Below are 15,520 nucleotides of genomic sequence, written 5' to 3'. Positions count from 1 at the left end.
TATGGCTTCAGGCCCTGGGCTGGTATAGGACTGTCGGCCTGGTGTCTTTTGGCTTCAGGGCCACTGCAGGCCTCTCTGGCTGTGGCTTTAAGCCCCATGGCCAGTGGAAGCCTCCGTGGCTGAGGCTTTAGGCCCCGGGGCGGGTGCCAGCCTCTCCTCTTGTGGCTTTAGGCCCTGGGCCTGTGCTGGCCACTCAGGCTGTGCCTTTAGGCCCTAGAGCTTGTGCTGGCCTAGAACAACGTGCATTTTAAAATTGGTCATGGAAGGAAATGAAAGCAAGAGAGCACTGAGCTCTTCTGTGTGTTTCTTGGATTGGATAGAGACAGGAGAGCGTGCTCAACCTCATGTGGTTGCTTGTATCCAGCAACAGCAGCCGCAGCATGAGAACATCGTCACATCTTTATTAGGCGCTCCTCCGACTGTCTCTTTTTGTCTCTGTTTTCTGGAATGCAGGCATTTCTCTTTGTGGCCCACAAACTACTTTGTGCCAGGATAACCAAGTATGAATTCTCACTGCTCTTTACCCTGCTCAAGAGAAGGTGGCTGTACTGTGAGGGCAGGTGGGGGCAGGGACGAGGGTCAGGAGCAAGGGCTTTGCAGAGGGAATGCTTCTGGCCACCCTGGAAAGGTATTGGTTTGAACTAGCATATAACAAAACCCTCCTTGTTTCCTGGTAGTTCCAAACAAAAAACAATTTGCCATTGTTGCCCTGGAAGGTTCCCTTTCCTAATAGGCCCCACTTGTACCCTGTTCCTGGTACTAGATTGCGCAATTACTTTCTACTGTTTGTCCCCTCAGTATGTTTCAATATGTTCCCTTAGAACCAACTTCCATAAAGTACTAAAGGGCACAACAGCGCGTCCATCTGGGTACGCACCCATCTGTCAGCTAGCTCTCTTCCCTTCTAAATCATGAATTAGATTCCCGTCCCCTCTAAAATGTTCCACAGGCTGACTCAGGTTCAGAGATTTGAAGTTTACCATCTGGAATTAAAGCCAGTTCTGCTATTTCTTTTCCTTCAACTGCCTGTTTTGCCACCTGATCCCTATCATATTTCCAGTTTCCTGGACAGTGTCACCTTTCTGATGTCCATCACAGTGTATAACAGCCACGCTCTTTGGTAGATATACACCGTGCTGAATTTGTTTTCCCTGTGTGTGAGCACTCCTTGCTCTTTCCAGATGGTACCATAAGTGTGTGCCACCCCAAATGCATATTTAGCATCTGTCCATACGTTTAAGGCTATTTTAGACCTCTTAGTGGAAGTCCCTACAGGTAACGGTTGTACTCTGATTACCTGCTCAGTAGCAGTTACTGCATATCCTGCCTTACGGTTCCTTTGTCTCACTAAACTGCTTCTGTCGATGAATGCAGGAATCCTCAGCATCATCTGGTAGTTCCTTCTTTAGGTCTGGCCCCACTGGCACAGACAGTCTCCATGCAGTCACACAGTGCCGGCTCGAAGGTAGCTCTGCGTTGGTGTCCTGGGAGCCCAGCAAATTGCTTCCTTCCTTCTCTTTGATCAGTTGAGCTTTCTGTTGAGAAACTTGATAACCATCTAAGCCAAGAAATGCATCAACTCACAGTCCACTGCACACAGTCCTCTGTGCTTACTGGGCACCCACATGCTGCAGTAAAGTTCCACCCTGGGATGGAGGAACCCATGTCTTGGGCTCACAAGCCGACTGGCTCTCACAAATCATTGGGCTGTTCTCACAACCCTGCGTAACACTGTCCAGGTTAACTGACGCTTTTCTCCCCATTCTGGGGGTCTCCTATTCAAAGGCAAATAACCTTAGGCTTCCTTTGGCCAAACCAGGCAGAAAAGGCATCCTTCAAATCCAGAAGGTAAACTCCACCTACTCCTTCCCTAACTTAGTTAATAAAGTGTATGGATTTGCCACTACAGACTGTATACATTCAACAATTCTATTCCTTGCCCTCAAATCTTGTACTAAACTATAGCACTTGCTCTCCAATTTTTCATCAGCAAGATTGGAGTACTGTATTTGCATTCACATTCAATTAGTAATCCAAAATCCAAAAGTTACCTAGTTTTTCTTTTATCCTTCTACAGTTGCATATCCTCAAAGGGCACTGCTTTACCCTGACTGAGCTAGCACTAGCTCTTGCTTTTAACTTAGGGCTGCAGTTTGTCTCTACCAGCCATCCCTGGTACCCACACTCCTAAGCATACTTTATTTAAGATTTCTGTAACTTCTGGGGGTACAACATGGTTTTTCCCAGTTTGTATTAAAGCCAGACTTACAATTTGCCATCAGTTAATCTTGTTTGACCCTTAGCTCCAGTTTTATTGAATCTAATCTCTGCATCCATTTGTTCTAATAAGTCTTGCCAGGGTAACGGTTTTGGAGAACCTGGCATTGTACAAGGATTTATGTATTCCTACTTATTTTCTCAGCCTATATTTAATTGATCCCAAAAGGTAAGCTTTTTCTTGTTGGGCAGTAGCTCCTACTACTGTTACAAAAACCATCTCCGGGTGGTAAGAGGCACCCGTACCCACCAGAAAATAAACCTCTTTATCCTTCTCCCCTAGCTGTAGTTTAAACAGTGGATCTGCTACGGTAAACTTCCCAGGTTCCCATCATCCAGCTTTTGTGATCAGAGATGGTTCCCTCTCACTCAGCTTGATAGGATTTCTCCACCAGTGTCCCATTTCCCTGCAGTTTGTGGGGCAGAGCCCTCCCTGGGCTCTTCCAGCCCCCCCCCTCCCCCCACCTCTTCCTGAAGGGACCTCTGGGTCCTATGGCCCTGCTCTATTGCAGCAACAGTAGCAGCTGCTGTTGTTCTTCCCAATCTCCTCCCTATCTCTGTTCCTCAGGCAGTTCTTCCATACCACTCATCTCTCTTCAATCCTGACATCCCTGTTACACCTTGCTCATCTCTGCCTTCCTCAGCCTTGTCTTTCCCAAACCTTTTTCACTTTCCAAACTCTCATCGTTACATGAACTACTAACATCATATTTCAGCATCATCTAGCACTGGGATTTCGGGTTTCCTAGATCTCTGCAGATGAAGGCTATTCTCATTTCCAGTGCCCCGTCCTCTCCACCCCCCCTTCACAAATAGCACTGTTTACAGCAGCAGTCTCCGGCCCTGGCTCCCTTTCTCATTCCAAGTTCTGCTCATGGGGGTCCCTTCAAAACCCACGAATCAAACACCCTCCAGTTCCCACAAACACCCAATACTTGGTCTCATGATTAGAATACTCACTTAGAAAAACTGGTCCCGCTACTTCATATCTCTTCCCAGTTTCTCATTTGATGTTCCCTCTGTCTCACCCACAACGTCTCTCCTGTGAGCCAAAATACAACCCAGGGAGTCATTTCTGGTATCTTCTTAGACACCCCTTGTCCCATAACAGCTTCTTAATAATACTTTCACACCACAAACAGTTCACAGTCACAAAGACAGTGACAATAACCAAGACAGTTTATCCTCAGGATCCTTCCTTCTCTCCACCTCCCCACAGGACCCGACCTTTCTTCTGTACTCCTTTCCCACTCTTGCACAGCTGCCCACCTAATTGCACTCCTTCTTCTCCAGTAAACAACATACCCATGAGAAACATCATTGCCATCCCTGAGAGGAAATTAGGCTCCACAAATTGATCTAACTGTTCTGCTCCTCTCTATAGGATCCTCAGTTAAGGAATTCATTCCTTTTGGAAACTCCTAACCCTCTGCTAGTCAAAAGGGGGAGACCCCCCTGGACACCCCAAGACCCCTCCAGGACATACTCCAGACCCTCTGGATTAATCCAATGACCCTCTAGATCCACTTTGGGGACACCCTGGCCACCCAAGACCCTTCTGAGACACCTCTAGTTCCTTCCGGATGACTCCAGTGCTGGACCTGTCTGCTAGTCAAAAGGGGGAGGACCCCCTGGACACCCCCAAGGACCCCCTCCAGGACATCTCCAGACCCTTACTGGATTAATCCACTGACCCTCTAGATCCACTTGGGGACACCCTGGCACCCCCAAGACCCTTCTGGGAACACCTCTAGTTCCTTCTGGATGACTCCAGTGCTGGACAGGGGGGTTGTGGGGGGGAAGAAAAGGGTTAGTGGGGCTTCTATGGGGTGGAAGGAAAGTCGGGGTGGAGAGGAGGGTTGCAGGGAATCTAGGAGGAAGGTGTGAATGGGACTTCTGTGGGTGGAAAGGGGTCTGGAGGTGGAGGGAGGCGTGAAAGGGAGAAACTGAGGGTTCTGGGGGGCTTCTATGGGGTGGAAAAGAGGTCTGGGGCAAAGAGAGGGAGTTGTGGGGTGGAAAAGAGGGGAAAAGAGGCTTCTGCGGGTACAACGGGGGACTGGGGGTGGTGTGGAGCATTGTGGAGGGGACTTAGGGAGTTGAGGGGGGGGGGGGGGCAATGGGGCTTCTGTAGGGCAGAAAGGGGAGTCTGGGAGCGGACAGGGGGGTTGTGTCTGGGGAAAAAAGGGTGAGTGGGGTCTCTATCAGAGGGAAAGGGGCCTGGGGTTGGAGAGGGGGTGGCAGGGGGAAGCTGGGGGTTGTAGAGGGGGCTTCTATGGGGTGGAAAGGGAGTCTGGGGGAGATCTTGGGGGGTTTTGGAGCGGGAAGGGAGGAATGGGGTCTCTAAGGTGTTGAAAGAGTGTCTGAAGTGGGAAAGGGGTGAACAGAGTCTCTAAGAGGCAGAAAGAGCATCTGGGGGAGGAGTGCGGGGTGGGACAGGAGAGTCAGAGGTTGTGGGGGGATTCTATTGGACAGAAAGGGGGTCTGGCTGGAGGGGACTGGGGGTCAAAATGGGGGAACGGATACCAGGGGACAGGGAGGAGGGCACGGGGTGGGGGGGGGGAGGGAGAGGGGGAGGTACAGGGGACTTTGAGAGTCAGAAAAAAGGGGTCAGGAGGTGGGGGGGAAGGGAGGACAGGAGGCCCTGTGGAGTAAAATAGAGGGGAGTGGGGGGTGGGGCGGGGGACAGGGGACACCAGAGATCAGAATAGTGGACTAGGGAGGGAACGGGGGGAGGGGAGGGGACGGACCCTTGGGATCAGAATGGGAAATGGGTGGACACGGAGGGAAGGCACTGAGGGGAAGGGGGGAAAAAGGACTCAAGTGGTCAGAATGAGGGAACTAGAGGATGGGGACTGGGTGTAAACCTAGGGGACAGACAAAGGCCCTGGGGGGCCGTTGTGGGCGGCCCATGGCGGGGGGAGAGGGGGACACAGGGCACCTCCTGCCCCCGGGCAGAGGCCCTGAGGACCACAAAGGCCCCACGGGGCCAACACAGAGCGAGCGGCACGCGGCCCCCCCACCCTCTTAACCCCGGCACATGAACCGATCCCCCCCCCCCACCCCGAACACCCACCTGTAGAAGCTGAGGCGGCGCCCGGAGCCGCCCCGCGGCGTGGAGCACTGCGGAGCACAGCAGGACAACCTCGAGGCCGCCGCCTCACCCGGGCGCAAGGCGATGACGTCACAGCGTGGGACGACGCGCCATGAGCAGCAATCCAAAGAGAACAGCCGCGCTGAAGCGCGGTTGTTATGGATACACAGCCACGCGTGCGCCGTCGTCACGCGGACGGCTGTACGCCGTGCCATGAATGAGGGCGCGCCGTCGCCGTCCGCAACGCAGCTGAGTGACGTCCTGGCAGATAGAACAAACCAGGTGTGAGCACTGTCTTTCCAAAGTTACACTGAAGCCGTTGGAGGAAAGGTCGGACCTCAGGCCTTCCCGCGGCACCAACTACTGACGGCGGATTTGCTCACGGATCCTTCACAGCTGTTTCAAAGAACCATTCTGTGATTCTATGATCTTCCAGGACCCTTCCAACCCACACCATCCTGTGGTTCTATCATCTTCCAGGACTCTTGCAACACAAACCATTCTATGGTTCTGTGATCACTAAGGAACCTCCCAAGCCACGCCGTCCTGCAGTTCTATGATCTTCCAGGACCCTCCTGTGCGGGTGATGTCACAATGATGTGATGACCTCACAGAGGCCCTGGGGTGGGGCAGGGGCAGTGAGTCAACGTTGAACCTGCCTGCCTCATTCTGCGGGTGGTTCTGGTCTGGTTCTGCGAGGAGCTGTGCGAGTGGTGCAGCAATGCGGGTCCAGTGTGTCAGCAGAAGATTAAGGGCGCTGTGGCGTGTGAAGCTGGTGGAGGAGCTGCTGCAGGTGAGCTCTGGGTGCACAGACACAGAAGGGCCGGCGGGGTGAGCTGCTGGCTGGAGGGCACCCTGCCCATGGCATGGCAGCAGAGGGCCGGGCACCTCCGGCGGGATGCAGAGCTGCCGGCAGCACCTCGGTGCCAACACAGCTCCTCTCCCCTCCCACAGGCTCATGCGGCCATGGAGAAGCGCGAGACTGAGGCCAGGGAATCCTTGATGAAGGTGAGCAGATGTCCCCTCGTGTAGGTCTGCATCTCCAGCCCTGTGGGCACTGGTTAACACGATGGAGGGGGCAGGAGGGGATGGCGGCATGGAGCTGCCGTCAGACGGAGCTCCATGAGAGCTGTCTGCTGCCCTGATGGCCTGCTCCCTCTTCTCCTTTCCCTACAGGATGCCAGCAAATACGGGCAGAAAGAACAGCTGCCAGGAAAGAGGATCTGGAAGCAGGTAGGGTGGAGCGGGGGCTCGTCCTCAGAGCTCAGCGTCCTCACAGCTCTGGCTCTGCTGGAGGACCTCGGTCCCCGTCCCTCGGGTCCATGGGGCCCAGCGCAGCTGCCCCCACATGGTACCCACTTTGTCTTTGCAGGAGAAGCAGTTCATTGCCCAGCTGGAACAAGCAGCTGCAGGTCTGATGAGAAAGGAGATCGAGGTAGTGTGGAGGGGCGAGGGGATCGGGGCTCATGCAGCCCAGGTGGGGACCTGGAGGGACGACTGCAGCGGGCACTGGGCACTCACACTTTTGTCGCCAGGTGCTGCGCCAGGAAGACAGCTGCCTGCAAGAGGAGCGGGAGGAGCTGGAGCTGGAGGGTGCCTGGTGAGTGGGGAACTGGGCCTCTGCAGCACCCGGGGCAGCAACGGGGACTGCAGTGCTGCTGGGCTTGGGGCTCGGGTTTCAGTTCAGGCAGCATGGTATGACAGAGCAGCCCGACCCCAGCCTGGGGGTGGGCACGCACTGCTGGGGAGCCCGCGTGCTGACAGAGGCCGGCACCCTCCAAGCAGGCCTTGTTCCCTAACAGGCAGCAGCATCAGCTGGAGCTGGAGGCAGCCCACATGCCTGGGGCTGTGCATGCCCGAGCGTGGTGGAGGCAGAGCTGGTAAGGGGCAGAGCCCAGCTGCACCCTCACCCCATCCGACAAGGGTGTCCCCTGGGGACAGGGCTCCCTGCAGCGCTGCAGGCTGTGCTGCTGCGCTGCAGGGCTGCCACTGTCCTGCACGAGCCCCGGCTGTGCAGCAGGGCCTGACCAGCACCCCTGCCCCATCTTCACCTACAGGAGAAGGATGAGCGGGCGAGGAGACGTGGGCTCGCCTTCTGGATGAAGTGAGTATCCCCTCATTGCCCTGTGCCCAGCCGCCAGCAGCCGGGCTCCCGGCAGTGGGCTGATGGCCTGGACCCCACTGCAGCCGGCAGGGCTCCCGGGAAGCCCCTTTGGTGCTGTGTGGGGCTCTGCTGCCGTGGGGTCGGGACGCCTCATTCCCGGCCTGGCCCTCTTTTTGCCCCCAGGACGATGTGCCTCATCTTTGTCAGCCTCCAGCTGCTGCTTGTTGCCGTGCTGGGCTGTGCAGTGCTGTACGCCCAGCACTATGACCAGGAGCTGTTGTATCGGCTCCTGCTGCGAGTGCTGCCCCAGGCAATGTACGCTTCCCTGGCGTACTTTGCGAGCAGGAGCCTGCGTGTGGTCTGTGATGGGCTGCTGCCCATCTGACCGCCCTGCTCAGTCCCCCCTCCCAGCTCGGGGCTGCCCGGTGGGGCTCGGGGAGAGGGCTCTGTCCCCACGGAAGGGGCCTCTCCTGTGCTCCTGCCCCCAGGGGCGCACAGGCACAGCTGTGGGGCAGTGCCGGCAGGCGGCTGAGTGCCACCACTTTGGACTTACAAATAAGTTTGTACTGTCGTCGTGAGTCGTCATCAACTGAACACCACCACCTCCGACGACCCATCAGACTGAAGATCTGCACCTGACACCAGGACGTGGCTTCTTGGATTCTTTGAGTCTTCGTAGCAGCCATTTCCTACAGCTGGTTACCTCGAAGGCTTATGAATTGTAATTAGCCCATTAGGCAACGTTACCTCCAATGGGCTGTTGTCAGTTGTTAAGAACGCTGTCAATAAATGGATGTGTACTATTCCTCTGAGTTTGGATGACTCCATTGCGGCAGTGACCCTTTGCTGACCAGGGGAGGCGCGACTCAGGAGATGGAGAAAGATTCACCTCCTCAAAACGCACGGAGTGGGATGAGACTTAGATTGATATGTATACGTCATAAAATATTTTACAAACGGGCAACAAACCCGAAAAACGAGTGGGACGTCGGACCTCGTTTTTTGAAAGGAATGCATCAGCGTCCAGAAAAGACCAGCAAGGACTCATGGTGGGGCTGTGTCTTTAGACACAGCTTGAACTCCGTGGACTCATTCCAGCCTGTCAGGCTGTGGCTTCAGGCCCTGGGGTCAGTGCTGGCCTCTCTAGCTGGGGCTGTGGCTTTAGGTCCCTGGGGGTGGCCAGGAGGGAGAGGGAGGGGAGTGTCCCCCTCTACTCGGCTCTTCCTGTGAGGGCCCATGTGGAGCACTGCGCCCAGGCCTGGGGCCCCCAGTAGAAAAAAGACGCAGAGCTCTTTGAACGGGCCCAGACGAGGGCCATTAAGATGGCCAGAGGGCTGGAGCACCTCTCCTGTGTGGAAAGGTTGAGGGAACTGGGCTTGTTCAGCTTGGAGAAGGCTCCGGGGAGACCTCATGGTGTCCTTTCTGTACTTGAAGGGAGCGTATAAACAGGAGGAAGAACGGCTGTTTAGGAGGGTGGATGGTGATGGAACAAGGGGGAATGGTTTTAAACTGAGACAGGGGAGGTGTAGGTTAGATATGAGGAGGAAGTTTTTCACCCAGCGGGTGGTGATGCACTGGACCAGGTTGCCCAAGGAGGCTGTGGATGCCCCATCCCTGGAGGCATTCAAGGCCAGGCTGGATGTGGCTCTGGGCAGCCTGGTCTGGTCTGGCGGTTGGCAACCCTGCACACAGCAGGGGGCTGAAACTGGATGATCATTGTGGTCCTTTTCAACCCAGGCCATCCTATGATCCTTCGATATGATTCTAGGACTGCTTCCAGCCTTTTGGGCTGTGACTTCAGGCCCTTGGGCCAATGTTGGCCTTGATGAGAGGGGCTTCATGCCCTGGGGCTGGTGCTGGCCTCTCTGGCAGTGGCTTCAGGTCCCAGGGCAGGTGCTGGCCCTTTGGGCTGTCCTGTAGCCCCCATGGCCAGTGCCAGTGCCAGTATGTCGAGCTGTGCCTTAAAGCCCCGGGCTGGTGCCGCCCCATGTGGCATAGGCTTTAGGCCCCAGGGCTGGTGCTGGACTCACTGGATGTGTCTGTGGCTTTCGGTCGTGGAGCTGGTGCCGGCCTCTCGGGCCGTGACTCTGCCTTTAAGCCCGTAGGGTAGCGCCGGCCTGTCTGGCTCTGGCTATGGCCTTAGGCCCAGAGCTGGTGCCGGCCTCTGCGGCTGGGGATGAGCCTTTAGGCCGTGGTGCCAGGGCAGGCCGCCTGCCTGTGGCTTCAGGCCCAAGGGTTGGTTTAGGCATCTCGGGCTGTGGCTTTAGGCCCTGGGGTCGGTGCTGACCTCTCTTTGTGGGGCTTTAGGCCCCTCGGTGGTGTTGGCCTCTCAGGCTGTGTCTGTATTTTCGGGTCCTGGGGCTGGTGCTGACCTTTCTGGTGGACTGTAAGTGAAGGGCAAAATCAGGTCCCCGCAGTATAGAAAAGGGGCTTCACAGCCAGAAAAGAGAAAGCAGCTTCACAAGGTAGACATAAGCGGCAGATAGAGATAGTTTGTGTAGAGAATATTAGAAAACAGGGATTCCAAGCACTTTCACAGGAGCTAGGTCTGAAATAACAAGGAGAGTGAAGGCCATAAAGATAAGGACCGGAGAACCGCTCGAAAAACATTTGGCAGGGAGGTGATTAGATGTCTGAAGTGCAAGCTGAAACCGGTTCGAGGGATGCCCCCTTCAGGGTCAGAAGTTTGCAGCGAGGAAGACTACGAGCCTTCGCGAGGAAGACTACGAGCCTTCATTATCATGACCTACTACGCACGCGCAGGGTGGGGAGGGACTGCATGCTAATGGGCTCTCGGGAATGTAATGAATATGTCTCCGAATTCCTGTCAACTATTGATTATGTATTTATTCGACCTATATCTATAGCACGATTTCTCCTGACGGTGTGCAAGTTACGTGGAATGATCCCCCTTGCACCAGCGTGTACGCGCGTCACTAATAAACACATACCTGCTCTAAAACCTTACTGGCTATAGGGTCTGATTTCTGCATGTCCAAGTATAGGGAGGCCTGGCAGGTGGACTGTATCACACTCCTAAAAACTCCCACCAGCTCCCACCAACTCCCACAAACTTCAGTGATGGAAGCAACCACCGCATGGCTGGAAACAATCCCTTCCCAAATGCCACCGCTTCAAATACCATCTTGGACCTTGCAAAGCAAGTCCTGTGGCAACACGGCACCCCAGAAAGAACTGAGTCAGACAACGGGACTCATTTCCAAAACAATCTCCTCACCACCTGGGCCAAAGAGCATGGCATCGAGTGGGTATATCACATCGCCTCTCATGCACAGCCTCTGTGAAAATCTAGCAATACAATGGCCTGCTAACAACTGCACCGAGAGCAATGGGTGCTGAGACATTCAGGCGTTGGATGCACACGTAGCAAAAGCCACCAATTGGCCAGTCAATGCTCGGGGATCTGCCGATCGAGCTGGTCCTGCCCAATCAAACCTGCACACCGCAGAAGTCAAAGGAATACAGGGCACCCGGTGACATTCACCGACCCTTGCTGAACATTGGTGGAGATCAAACAGCGGATGTGAGCACAGGGAGGCAGTGAGTGGTGCGTTCCATCAGTAGTGACAGTGACAGTGGGTCACCCCCGCTGGTGCAGATTTTACGAGCGGGGTGAAAATGCAAAGCTAAAGGCGGTGACCGTGTTGAGAAACAGCGTTTGGTAGCTGCGAATTTGCTCTATCAAATATTGTTGTTTTGCTCTTGCTATCTCTTGTAGTTTCCCTGGGAATAAGTAGGAGGCCTTGCTTTTGGAGGAGCCTTTGTATGGAGCAAAAATCCTCTGAACATCTGTGAACATTCTCTTCATCACTTCCTTTTCCAACCTGTTTTTTCCTATGATTGCTGTCCTAGAACAGCTTCCTGCCAGTTGACATCCTGAAGACCATGACCTGTACCAGCAGAAAGACAGGATACGGTCATGCTTCTCACTTGGCGCCTGCTGGCTGCATGCTCTGGAAAGCTTTCCAGTTTGTACACTGGACCTATCAGTTCTGTTTGTTAGCATCCCAACAGCAGGAGACACACAACCTTAGAATCAGAATCGTGTGATCGTGTAGAATGGCCTGGGTTGGAAGGGACCTCAAAGATCATCGAGTTCCAGTTTCCCCTGCTGTGGAGAGGGTTGCCAACCGCTCGATCAGGAGCTAGACCAGGCTGCCCGGGCCCCATCCAACCTGGCCTTAACACACTCCAGGGATGGGGCATCCACAGCCTCTCTGGGCAGCCTGTTGCAGCACCTCAACACCCTCTCAGTGGAAACTTTCTCTCTGATAGCTAAGCTAAATCTCCACTCCCGTTGTTCAAAACTCTTCCCCTTTGTTCTGTTGTGATCTACCCATGGAAATAGCTGATTTCCCTCCTGCTTGGAAGTTAATTACAATTACTAATTGTCAGTGGCCTTTAATTACTGGGAGGCCACTATCAGGTGTCCCCAGAACCTCTCTTCTCCAGACTGAATGGGGCCTTGCAAGGGCAGAGTAGAGAGGGACAGTTATTTCCCTCACCCTGCTGGACACCCCTCATTTCATGCAACCCAGAACGGCCTGCAGGTACTCACTGCTGGCTCAGGCAAAGTTTTTGGTCCACCAGGACTCCCAAGTCCTTCTCAGCAGGGCTGCTCTCAAGGAGTTCTTCTCCCAGTCTGTACGTGGATCCCAAGGCTCCAAGGAGTGCAGCCACCTTTTCTTCCAGAGCCAAGGGTCTTGGAAGGAGGAGTCCCCTTGTCCCTCTACCTCTGCTTTTCTTCAAAGAGACGGCACTGTCTCGTTCCCATTATCAGAGCGAGAGGAGGTTCTTTATTCTATGTACACCTGACAGAGAGCTTAAAGACACCAGGGGTTAAATGCTAGCCCATCCGCTTATTACAAACCTTTTGTAATAAACCATCCTTTCTGGAAACTGGCTTGGAAAGGTATATTGGCAGAGAAGATTTAGGTATTACTTAATATACAGTTAATAAACCATAGTGTTCCTTTATTACAATGCAAAGCAGTGTCAGTTTTGAGTTTATAAGCATTTAAGTGCAGTTGTGCTTCCATGACATAATACCAACAATTATATGGAAAAAAGGGCACTGCGTAAGTTGGAGATGAGTTGAGGTTGACGTTACACGCTGATTTCCCCAGAGGACTCTCCTTCAGAGCCTGGAGAAGTAATTTCTATGTTCATCTCTTTCATTGTAAGCTAATTACTGAATGTTGTAGTAGCTTAATTAGTTTGTAATTTGTTCCCTTATTTGTGGTTATGTTCCCAGAATGGGGGATAAGCTTGAATTGGAGCATTTGAATATTTGAGTATTCAAACAGGGCTGAAGAGCTTGTGAATGTAAGGTTTTCTCTAAACACAGGTGGTAATTACAGTGTGGGGGATCCAAATGGTGACTTGAGCCGTGTGGGGGCCCAGAGGTGGAAGTCCTCACTCCGGAAGCAGGAAAGGGAGGTGAGACTGAGTCAGTCAGGAGAGCAACAAAACTGTGACTGTCTGATACTCTGGTTGTAGGAAGGGAAGGGTTGTTGGTTGTGCCAAGGGCACCAGGTCTGAATTAGGTTTGTAAGTGCAGCATCCTCTCTGTCTGTCAAGCTGCTTCTGATGCAGTCCGTGGTCTCTTGGATCCAGGAGTGCATGACAAGGTCCTCTTCTGGAGCACTGGTTTCATTTGCTTCCACCAGCTGCTTTATTAGGTTTGTGAATGTTTTTCGTAACTCCATCAAATTAGGGTTTGACTTACTGGGGTGCTGTTTTACAGTTTAGAACTTGGCAGCATAAAAAAAAAGAAAATGACCCTACCGTGAAATCCTTCATTACACATGCTGAAAGCCAAAGCACTGAAAAAACAGCACGTTAAAACCCTTGTGGTGTCTAGCTCTAAGAGCAAGCTCAGGTTGTTTTTTTCAATACATGTGATAGTGGTTGATGCTTCTGTACTTCGCTTGGATTTAAGGAGAAGTCCTTTTACAGTGGGGGTGGTGAGGCACTGGAAACAGGGTTGCCCGAGATGTGGTTGATGCCCCCGTCCCTTTGTCCTCAGTGAAATGTTGAATCACAGCGTAGCACTTGGTTGAAAAAGGACCGCATGATCATCGAGTTTCAACCCCCTGCTGTGTGCAGGGTCACCAACCGCCAGCCCAGGCTGCCCAGAGCCAAATCCAGACTGGCCTTGAGTGCCTCCAGGGATGGGGAATCCGCAGCCTCCTTGGGCAACCTGTTCCAGGCATCAGCACCCTCTGTGTGGAAAACTGATTGAAAGATGTGATCAGTACCAGTACTGTCAGTCCAGTGTGACACTAAGTTTAAATTTATAGACTGCATCCAAAGAGGAGCTGAATGCAGTGTGTGTGCAGCAGAAGCCTATGGAGGAAGCCGGGCCAGCGGAATGCAGAGCAGTGTGGTGACGATGGCAGCCCTGGACAGCAGCACAGCAAATGGTATGTTTTGCATTTAGTTAATTCTGAATGAAAATGCCAGGCAGTATCGTCAAGCAGACCTGCTAATTTCAACAGAGCAGGACCATTACTTGAGATATGCAAAGAATTGGAACTTGCCAGAAACTTCCGTGAGTACTGAGACCCTCTGTGAAAACTTGTGGCTTCCCTGCTGTGTGTCATGCATCTGAGGTGGTTGTTTTGAGTAATGACTTCTCTTTGTGATGCCTGATGTAAGTAGCTGTCTGTAGTTTTGATCAAGTCTGCCAAAGAGCCCGGACCTACCAGCACGGTAGAAAGGGAGACGTGGAAGGAGTTTGAAATCTTCTATACAGTAGATAGATAGATAGATAGAGCAGGCCAAGTCAGGCTGAAATTTAATCACAAATGTATTATAAGTGATGCTGGTAGTGCTGCCTGTAACTAAGCTTGCCTTGTGTTTCCCATTCTAAGACCCTGCTCTCGGTGGCATCTAGCTTGGCCAAATTGAACTGTTTGGGGCTGAGACTTTCCATGCTGAATGTCTGCTTCTTTGGTCTTCCCTGCTTTATGAACACCCACGTGGAGTCCAGACGCCTGGGAAGCATTGCTGGAAGCATTTGGGGCCCTATAATAGATGTGTTTGTTCTATTTCCAATTGTTTTTTCCCCTTTTATCTCCATGCCTGTTGGTTACTTCTGACTGTAATTGAGAGCGATGTAGTCCTACAAAAAAACATATCCAGGTATGTAGATAATGGGGTGCTAAGAGCTTGAAAACAACCTCATTTGCTGGCTTTTACAGCAGGTATGATTGTTTGTTTGTGTTTGTCGTTGCTCCCTATCCAAGTATTTCAGGAGTTGTATCTTCTGCAAGGCAGAGTTGCAGTTGAGGCTTGGTTGAAAAAAATGAGGGATTGCAAAGAAAGAGCTTTGCTAGATTGCAGTCTGAAAGGAAAAAAATCCTGGGGGACTTTTGTATGGTAGCTCCCAGAGGCTTCCGAATGCTTCTGGGGCTGTATCTTTAAGCTGGACTAGAGAAGAGTCTTGGAAGTTCCTACAGTTGAATTGGAAAGGGAGACAGAGGATGAAGGCAGCGAGGCACAGAAGTGGAAAAGCTCCATTACAGTGTTATGTTATCTTTTGCTCATGACAGTGGTGGGTTTTCCCTTCTGAGTGGGGTGGGAGACAGGCTGGTTGTCGAGCAGTGCTGGGTGACTGGTTGCGGAACTCATCTGAAAAAAGATCAGTCTGTTTCACAAACAACAGGAGAAAACAAAGAGTAATTGGAGAATGCAGGTGTATGTGCATATGGCGCCTGCAGGACAAAGAGGGCTCAGGCTTGGACTGTCCTGGAAGCTGTTCAATAGTGGAACTGTGGTGACTTCTGAGCTAACGTGGACGAGATTCCTGTCATTGAACGCTGTCCTGTGGAAGGGCTCTCTCTACCCAGCAGCTAACGAGCTTGACCCCGTAACGTCTCTGCACTCGATCCCTCAGCAATGGGAGCGGTGGTATACAGAGTCAGGGAAGGGTTTGCACAGCATTTCTCTTGAATGACTCCGACTCACGCGTTCCCTGAGAAGGTGCACATTCTTCCACATGAGATTTCAGTGGATGCAGTATG

At 52.8% G+C, this 15,520-nt stretch overlaps 1 long non-coding RNA gene across 2 annotated transcripts; it reads right to left on the bottom strand.

Moving 5' to 3' along the window:
• Window positions 1–590: 590 nt before the first annotated feature.
• LOC121108696 lies at window positions 591–5,457 on the bottom strand. Of its 2 annotated transcripts, none has more exons than XR_006932566.1 (3): window positions 5,351–5,457; window positions 3,238–3,319; window positions 591–1,546 (listed from the first exon to the last, which is right to left on the bottom strand). It is a non-coding gene; the product is annotated as an uncharacterized LOC121108696 (long non-coding RNA). The 2 variants fall into 2 exon arrangements; XR_005843363.2 differs by having other exon boundaries at window positions 1,417–1,535.
• Window positions 5,458–15,520: the final 10,063 nt, after the last annotated feature.

This window comes from Gallus gallus, assembly GCF_016699485.2.
Source record: "Gallus gallus isolate bGalGal1 chromosome 32 unlocalized genomic scaffold, bGalGal1.mat.broiler.GRCg7b 32_unloc3, whole genome shotgun sequence".
Lineage (NCBI taxonomy): Eukaryota > Metazoa > Chordata > Aves > Galliformes > Phasianidae > Gallus > Gallus gallus.
The sequence above is the reverse complement of the archived record's forward strand: the minus strand, read 5'-3'. Positions and strand labels throughout refer to the sequence as shown.